General features: G+C 38.5%; 1 long non-coding RNA gene across 1 annotated transcript; it reads left to right on the top strand.

Annotated features, from left to right (window-relative positions):
- The first annotated feature begins 4,318 nt into the window (after positions 1–4,318).
- On the top strand, positions 4,319–5,212 carry LOC141419654 (uncharacterized). Its single transcript, XR_012444273.1, has 2 exons — positions 4,319–4,755; positions 5,083–5,212. It is a non-coding gene; the product is annotated as an uncharacterized lncRNA (long non-coding RNA).
- The last annotated feature ends 2,851 nt before the right edge of the window (positions 5,213–8,063 follow it).

Genomic DNA, 8,063 nt, shown 5'->3' with positions numbered 1-8,063 from the left:
GTTGTTCTCATGTTAGTTCTTTATCCTCTAGACCTGTCTGTGTGTGTTTCTTAGGTAGGTTTGGAGCCTTCCTGTGGCAAGTGGCAGGTGGGTTGGGTCCCACAGGCCTACGGGTGGAGGCCTTTAGCTGAGGTAAAATAGCAGGCCTTTGGAGCATGGTACTGGCGTGTCTGAAGGGCGCAGGCTGGCAGAGTGGAGATGCTGTGTGTCTGTGGATCCCCAGCTTGACAGGTCTGGAGGGCCTGGCCCAGAGGAACGGAGATCTTGGGTGTTTGTATCTCTGGTGTGGCAGGCCTTGGGTGCGTGGCCCAGCAGAGCATAGATCGTGCAGGCCTGTGTGGGCCTGGAGGGCCCGGCCCAGCAGAACAGAGATCATGCATGTGTGTATCCCGGGTGTGGCAGGCTTGGCGGGCAAGGTCCAGCAAAATGGAGATTGTGCAGGCCTTTGCAGGCCTGAGGGCATGGCCTGGCAGAGATCGTGAATGTCTGTGGATCCCTGTCTTGGCAGGCCTTAAGGGCTCCTCTGGCAGAGATCGTGCGGGTCTGAGGGGTGGAAGTTTGGGGTAGCACAGCCCTGGCGGGGCAAAGGAGTAGGGCCAGAGGATCAGAGATCCCACTGTGTGCGGAGCAGTAGCTCCGTGGGCCTATGGGGCGGGGCTTGGCGTGCAGCGCCGGTTATTCTTTTAGCATATGGTAGTGTGGAGAGGCCTCCCATGAGCTAGGGGTTCAGGGTGCTGATGTTTCAGCTCTCCCTGGTGTTTTACCTCAGTCAAGCATGTCTCCAGCTTCTCCTCAAAGTCTCTGGATCATGGAGGTCAGAAGGTCTGTGGCTGTATTCTGGTTGCCGTCTTGGATCATCTTCCTCCTTGATTGACCTTTTATTGGCCAACTTCTCTCTCATTTCTGGTTTTGTGCTCTTACAATTTGTTCTGCCAAGAATGACTTTGTGTTTGTGCTTTTTTGTCATTCTGCATTGTACCTTTTGGATAGATTCTTAGAATATGGATTGCTGGTTCCAAGAGAAAATACCCTTGTCCCATGAAATAGATTATTTGAAACAGAAAGCATCTGGAAATGTGGCATCAAAAGGTAAACTTTATTCTTATCACATCATTCCTTTAATTCCACTAACTTTTTGGTGTTTTATTTTTTTCTAGTGTAATATTGGTGGAGGAATTTCTAACTAAGCCCCAGGAAGATGAACTAGTACAGAAGAGCAAAGAATAACAAAGGGTTAGTTAGAAGATGGGAGTCATCAGACCTGTATCCCAGATGTCAGGCACACCTATTGACCACAGGACCTTTGGTGAGCACTTTCCCTTTGTTTGTCTCTAGTGTAACACAGAAGTACACTCAATATAGAAATAGCAGTTAGGGGGTCTTTGAGGCTTTGGGGTCACAAGAACTGTGATTGGACCCTGAGAATGGTTACTGGCTGGTTGTATGATCTCGAGCAAGCAATTTGTCTACTATGTGCCCTACAATTGTTAGCATCTTTTGTTATTGTTTATCATTATTATTATTATTCCACCACCCTTCAAAAGGGTGAATTGCAGGAATAAAGGTTACACTGACAGATAATAACAAAGTCCCATGAATGTTTGATTTTATGACCATTGATAAGAGTGGTTGACATGCTGATGAAAGTATGATTATAGAAACATCATGAACAGACCCAGACATTACTAGGTGACAGGTAAGGCATTTTCAATCAAATGTACTATTCATGAAATTGACTAGGCTACCTGACAAAGGGGTTCATTGAAACGTAAATTTAAATCATATCTTTGCATTGCCGTTTAGTCAGAATGCTTCATCCATGTGTTAATACATAAATTGAAAACAAAATCAATAACAACACTCAGGTTACTAAACTGTACATATACTTTATAATAACTACGTGAAATGAACATATAATGCATGTATAATACAAATATATATGTGCATGTACAATGTAGCCATAAGATGGCATAGGATAATTTATCACATTAATTATAATCCTTAACATGTTATATCATGTTAATTTAATTCATGATGGTATTGCTGGGTATTGATATTTTTACCTTTGTACTTGGTCCAGTAGTTAACATTTGCAAAGATTAGTATGGATTATATGTATGAGAAAAAAGCTTTATTCCCTAAAACCTTTGCTGGTTAGGAAATATTTCAGATTAAAAGTAAGGACTTTTAAAACCTATAAAGTTAATCCAGGTTAAGGAAGAAATTTTTCTCCTCCCTTACTGCCACCTCTTCTTTCTCTCCTACACATACTCATTCCCCAGAGCTAGGTATTTATCACTCTTATTTATTGATTGATCCTTTTATTTTGTATGATGGCTTCTCTAAATAAAATGTGCTGTTGTTTTTCACATTTCATTACATACAAGCACACCCATAAACAAAGTAGGTGTTCTTATTCTCCAACTGGCTAATTTAGCATTTCATAATTGTATATGTATACATATATATTTTTGTATATGTATACATATATGTTTATGTATATATAGACATACACACATTATAATTCTTACACTCAAGAGATTGTTGTGAGGGGTTCAAGGGGTAACCTTGATCATGGTCCCAACACGATATTAAGTGCATCGTCTAGAACACCACTCTTTACTTCCTTCCCATCCCAACTTTCTGATCTTGAATATGGAGGATGTTTCTTAACCTTTTCACTTCTATTTCTGCATTTAACTATTCTTTCCATCTACTCCTCTAGTTTACATTGTGTTGTTCTTTCTCTCAGTACTAGGGTTTGAACGCAGGACTTTATGCATGTCTACCACTTGAGGCATACCCCCAGCCTTTCTTTCTTTTTATCTTTTAGTTATTTTTCACATAGTCTTGTATTTTTGTCCAGGGTTGGCCTTGGACCACAATTTTCCCAATCTACACCTACCAAGTAGCTGAGGTTACAGGTATGTAACACCACGCCTGGCTTACATTATGCTTTTTTAAAATTAAAGTTTTCATATTGAATGTTAAATTCACTTATTTGCATTATTATTAATGTAGGTATTTAATATTTCATAATATACTTTAATAACTACAGTAGCTATAGATTCTCTTATGTTTAATTATCATTGTATTCATCAAAGTATGCAATTTTAACATATTTCCATTTGTTCCCAAGATTCTTTTTAATCTTAGAGTCAGTTTTCACAATGTCCCACACTCACCTAAAAAGTGCATATATTGTTTGATAAGCTTCACAATTCAGTATATATAAGACACCTTTGGAATTATGCTTTGGTCTTCTGTATAGTTATTAAATATTGCTTCACTTGAACATTTTTGGATTGTGACAGGTATGTTAGAATCATCTGTCCTTAGTATATTTCTTCCTGTTTCTACTTGCACCTACTGTAGCTATGGCTCTATCAATATTTTTATGTGATTGAGAATTCAAGTATTAATAGCTCACATTTGTTTTATAAATTATAGCCATTAGGTTTATCAGCTGTGCTTTTGGTATCTTTCAATCCATTTTAGCCTGAATTCTCTCTTAATTATCAAGATTTTTACCCCTACTTTCTTCCTACAATCAGTATTCCTTCCTTCCTTCCTTCCTTCGTTACTTCCTTCCTTTGTTCCTTCGTTCCTTCCTTCCTCTCTCTGTCTCTGTCTCTGTCTCTGTCTGTCAGTCTGTCTGTCTCTCTCTCTCTTCTTTCCTGGGAATCAAACCCAGGGCCTTGCTCATGCTAGGCTAGTGCTCAACCACTGAGTTACATCCCCACACTTACCCCTACTTTGTTATGACTGGCAACTGCCTGGTATATGTTTACTCATTTAATATTTTTAAACTGTCAATACTTTCTTTAGGTATATGTCTTGAAAGAACATAATTTTGAATTTTGCCTCAATAGGTAGTCTGAAAGTATTGTTATTTTAATAGATTAAGTCCATTTACTTTTATTAATATGATCAATGCCTTTGGTAATTTGTGTTCAGTTCTGATGAATTGTTTTTAAATAAAAAACATACAGTCTTTTACTACATTATATGCTTTATTTATTCCTTTAGTTTAGTAGCAACCAAAATTTGGTTGCTTTGTTCCAATGGTTTCTTTTTTTTACTAAATGCTTAATTTCACTACTTAGTATCTTGATATGGAATAAAGTCTTAGTAATGAATACAGAAATAGTCGAATGACATAAACATAATGCACAGAAAGAGAATATTTTTTCCAATTAAACTTTCAAAATACACCTAATTTTCAATAAATGAAAGAATACAAATTAATATACTGGGTTAGGATGCTGAGTGGAAAAGGTAAGTTGTTGAAAGTTATATATAACCTGATAATATAGGTAAAGAACATATATGTGTGTATGAATATATATGTGTCTTATAATATATAGAAATGACCTTGTAGTGGTAGCTTAACCTTAGTGAGCCTGACCTTGGTCATCCATAAAATGAACATATCAAGTCTTGTATCTGAGAGCCTTTATGAGTAAAATGAGCAAAACTGCAGAAAGCATGCAATATATAATAGTTTAACAAATATATTATACATATATGAATATAGATAAGAATTCTTCCCTTCATTCTCCCTGCCACAGGAGATTACTTAAACATGAATATCTCACAAAGACCATTTGTACTTGAAGCAATGGGAAAGAAAGTATATACATAATTATATGGCATGTAACCTTTATGTTTATTTTTAAATAACATCTTTGTCTTTTTTCTCCCAGGGTTTTCTTGGTTGATTATTATAGTCTTCAAGCATTAAGGATGGAATAGGTATGCAGCCTTTGATGCCACTTGTTTGTAAGATAGCATACTAAGAATGATGGAAGTTAAGAAGGAAATCATTGCCTTGCTATTTTTTAATTTCCATTTTGACACCTTCTTGTATGTCTCCCAAACATCCATATGCTAAAGACTTGGTTGTCAGCATGTGGTGCTATTGGGTGGTGGTGTAATGCTTAGGAAGTGAGGTCTAATGGAGGAAAATTAGGTCATTGTGAATATGGCCTTGAAGGGAGTGTTGGAACCCTGGCCCCTTCATCCATGTCTCTCTCTCTCCCTCCCTCCTTCGCCTCCTCCCTCCCTCCTTGGTTCCATTAGGTGAGTGGCCTCCTCTGCTACATTTTCCTGTTGCCATGATATTCTGTTTCACCACAGGCCCAAAAGTAACTGGGCCAGCCATGGACTAAAACCTTGAACACTGTGAGACAAAATAAACCTTTCCTCCTTTAAGCTGATTTATTTCATGTATTTTTGTCACAGTGACAGAAAGCTGACTAACACACTTCCATTGAAACCCAGAAAGGAGACAGTACAGTCTAATACATCATGAAGATGGGTCTTCTGTATAATAGGAATAAAACTGGAATAACTCATAGAAACAGTGCTTGTTATGAAATACTCAGACAAAAAACTTATAAAACTACTTTACGATACTTCTGTATACCCTTAATAAGAAATAAATACATATAGATTTTAAGCTCAGTCATTTTTATTGCATTCCTAATACATTTCTTTAGTGATTTATTACATATGTATATATTGCTACATGAAACATGGACAATTGTGGTGCATGTTTTGTCTAGAAGTACTGGATTATCTGATGTGAGGCAGGATGGAAGAAACATGAGGATAACAAATACACATTCACAGCTCCACACTGGTATCTGCCTCTGTGTTCCCCTTGCCATATGTTGTGTTTTAGAGCAGCTGAAATAGGCACACCCATTTTCTCCACTTATAAGCTGTGGAAAAGTGGCATGAAAAGGGACTACTGTCTCTGCATTTAGAAGGGAAATTATGAAATAGGCAATTTATATAGAAATAAAATGGAGAAAAAGTGAAAAACAAGCTTTCTTTCTGAAAAATGAGAACCAAGCTGGCGTATTACATTGGCAAATCATAATGTTGGGAAATACATTATTGTGCAGATCTTCAGAAACAAGTGCTCTCAATACTTACGGCAGTATGGTATACACATTAGTAGAGATTATAAATTTTAACTAGCTAGTAAATATTTGTAAATATTTAAAATGTTAAATGATCATTTCTTTGACAAAACATAATCATTTGTCGGAACTCATCCTCCTGACACACTGCAAGGTGACCCCTACCATCATCACTCATCTGTCTACACTGCTTAGGGCTAAGCCGATCATGGCTCTAGCAGCTCTGTGCCTTCAGGCCTCCTGAATCTGCCCCATCCATCCTTCCATCCAAACAGGAAAGTCTGTCTAGTACATGATGGGGCTGGAGGCTATGTATGTATTTAAATTCATTTTCCATATATATCATGGCTGAGATGAACCATCCAAGATCCAGCCCAAGTTTGATATAGGGCAGTGGTTAGGTCCCTGTTCTTAGAAGGATCTGTAGATCTCCTTTCTCATCCTTGTGTGGGGGACATCTCCCTTCCTTTCCCTTTTCTCTGTTTTTAGAGTCTCTTTCATAAGTTATATAGGATACTTTCCATGAGTTTTACGTTTTCATAAAGGATAGAAAAAACACTGGCTTAAGACCTAGCTTCTGCTTCTAACCCAGCCAAAAACTTCCGCTAGGAGTGGGTACCAACCCTAACTCCTGGCTGGAAATGCAAGGAGATAAACATAGGGAGAATATTTGTGAGCCTTCTCAATAGGATGTGTCCTGACACATTCACTATAGATCTACTACCAGCAACTCACAGTGCCCAGACTGTCAAGTCCTCTCCTTGATGCTGGCAGTGAGCCTGGTAAACATCCTCTCTGCTATCGGCCTCTGTGCTTAGGAGCATGAGCTTTGGAATCACACACATCCATGGAAAGAAGATAACTCACTAGCAGGTTTGTCATGGGTTAAATACAGACAATAACATGAAGAACCTGGAACTGGGCTCCTCTTAACAGTCTGCTTTATTAAAAAAATTGTTGCCTTTTCTCTGTGGAGCAGGGAACTCCTGTGAAACCTTGATCTGCCCTTTCAACCAGGGCCCCGTCACCAGGGTGCACTTCAGAATGACCTCAATGAGCCTCTTCTAAACACTCACCAGGAATTCCCTTGGTGGAAACAGGGCTTCTACATCAATGGCCAATAAAATCATTATGTAATAATATTGGCCTCAGTAAATGGACCCACCAATAGTGTATATGAAAGTCTGTTTCCTTTTTTTGGCAGTACTGGGGTTTGAACTCAGGGCCTCACACTTGCTAGGCAGGCACTCTACCACTTGAGCCACTGCCAGCCCATATGCTCCCTTTTAATTGCACCAACACTAGATAGTGTCTTTTTTGCCAATTTGATCTACTCCTTTTATCAAGACCTGCCCCATTGTGTCATCTCACAAAATTATTAAACTTACATATTCAGAGACTTCTCTGCTAGGGTTATCAGATTTAGCAAATATAAATAAAGAATATTGCATAAACAAAATAATATTGCATGCCACATACAGAGAAATGGAATCGATAGTGTGTGTTCTCAAACAGAGAATTAATTTATTTTCAGGAATTGGCTAACATGATTATGGAGACTGGAAGTCCAATATCTGCTGGATGGACCAGCAGACTGGAGACTAGGGATGATCCATTGCTGCAGTTCAAGTCTGAAGGCTGTTTGCTATCCAAATTCCTTCTTACTTCAAGATGAGTCCCACCCACATCATACAGGGTAATTTGCTTTACTCAAAGTATACTGATTTAAATGTTAATCCCTCCAAGAAAACACCCTTACATGGACATGGAGAATAATGTTGATGAGATATCTAGATATCCAGAATAACACTGATCAGATATCTGGACAATGTGGCACAGTCAAGTTGTTACAGAAAATTAACTATCCCACTAACACTAAAAAAATATTCTTTGGGGCTGGCAGAGTGGCTCAAGCAGTAAGAGTGCATGAGGTACTGCATTTAAACCCTACTACCACGAAAAAATATTCTTTGTAGTAACATGTGGCTGCACAGCCTGTAGTTCCAACTATTCTAGAGGCTGAGGCAGGAGGATTGCTTGAGTCCAGAAATTTGAGGCCAACCCAAGCAACACAGAAATACCCCACCTCAAAAAGAAAGTTTTGATTGTTCTTATGGAATCCAAATTTGACTG

The sequence above is a fragment of the Castor canadensis genome, chromosome X, assembly GCF_047511655.1.
Source record: "Castor canadensis chromosome X, mCasCan1.hap1v2, whole genome shotgun sequence".
NCBI classification, from domain to species: Eukaryota; Metazoa; Chordata; class Mammalia; order Rodentia; family Castoridae; genus Castor; species Castor canadensis.
Note: the sequence above shows the minus strand (reverse complement) of the source record. Positions and strands in the feature narration are given on the sequence as shown.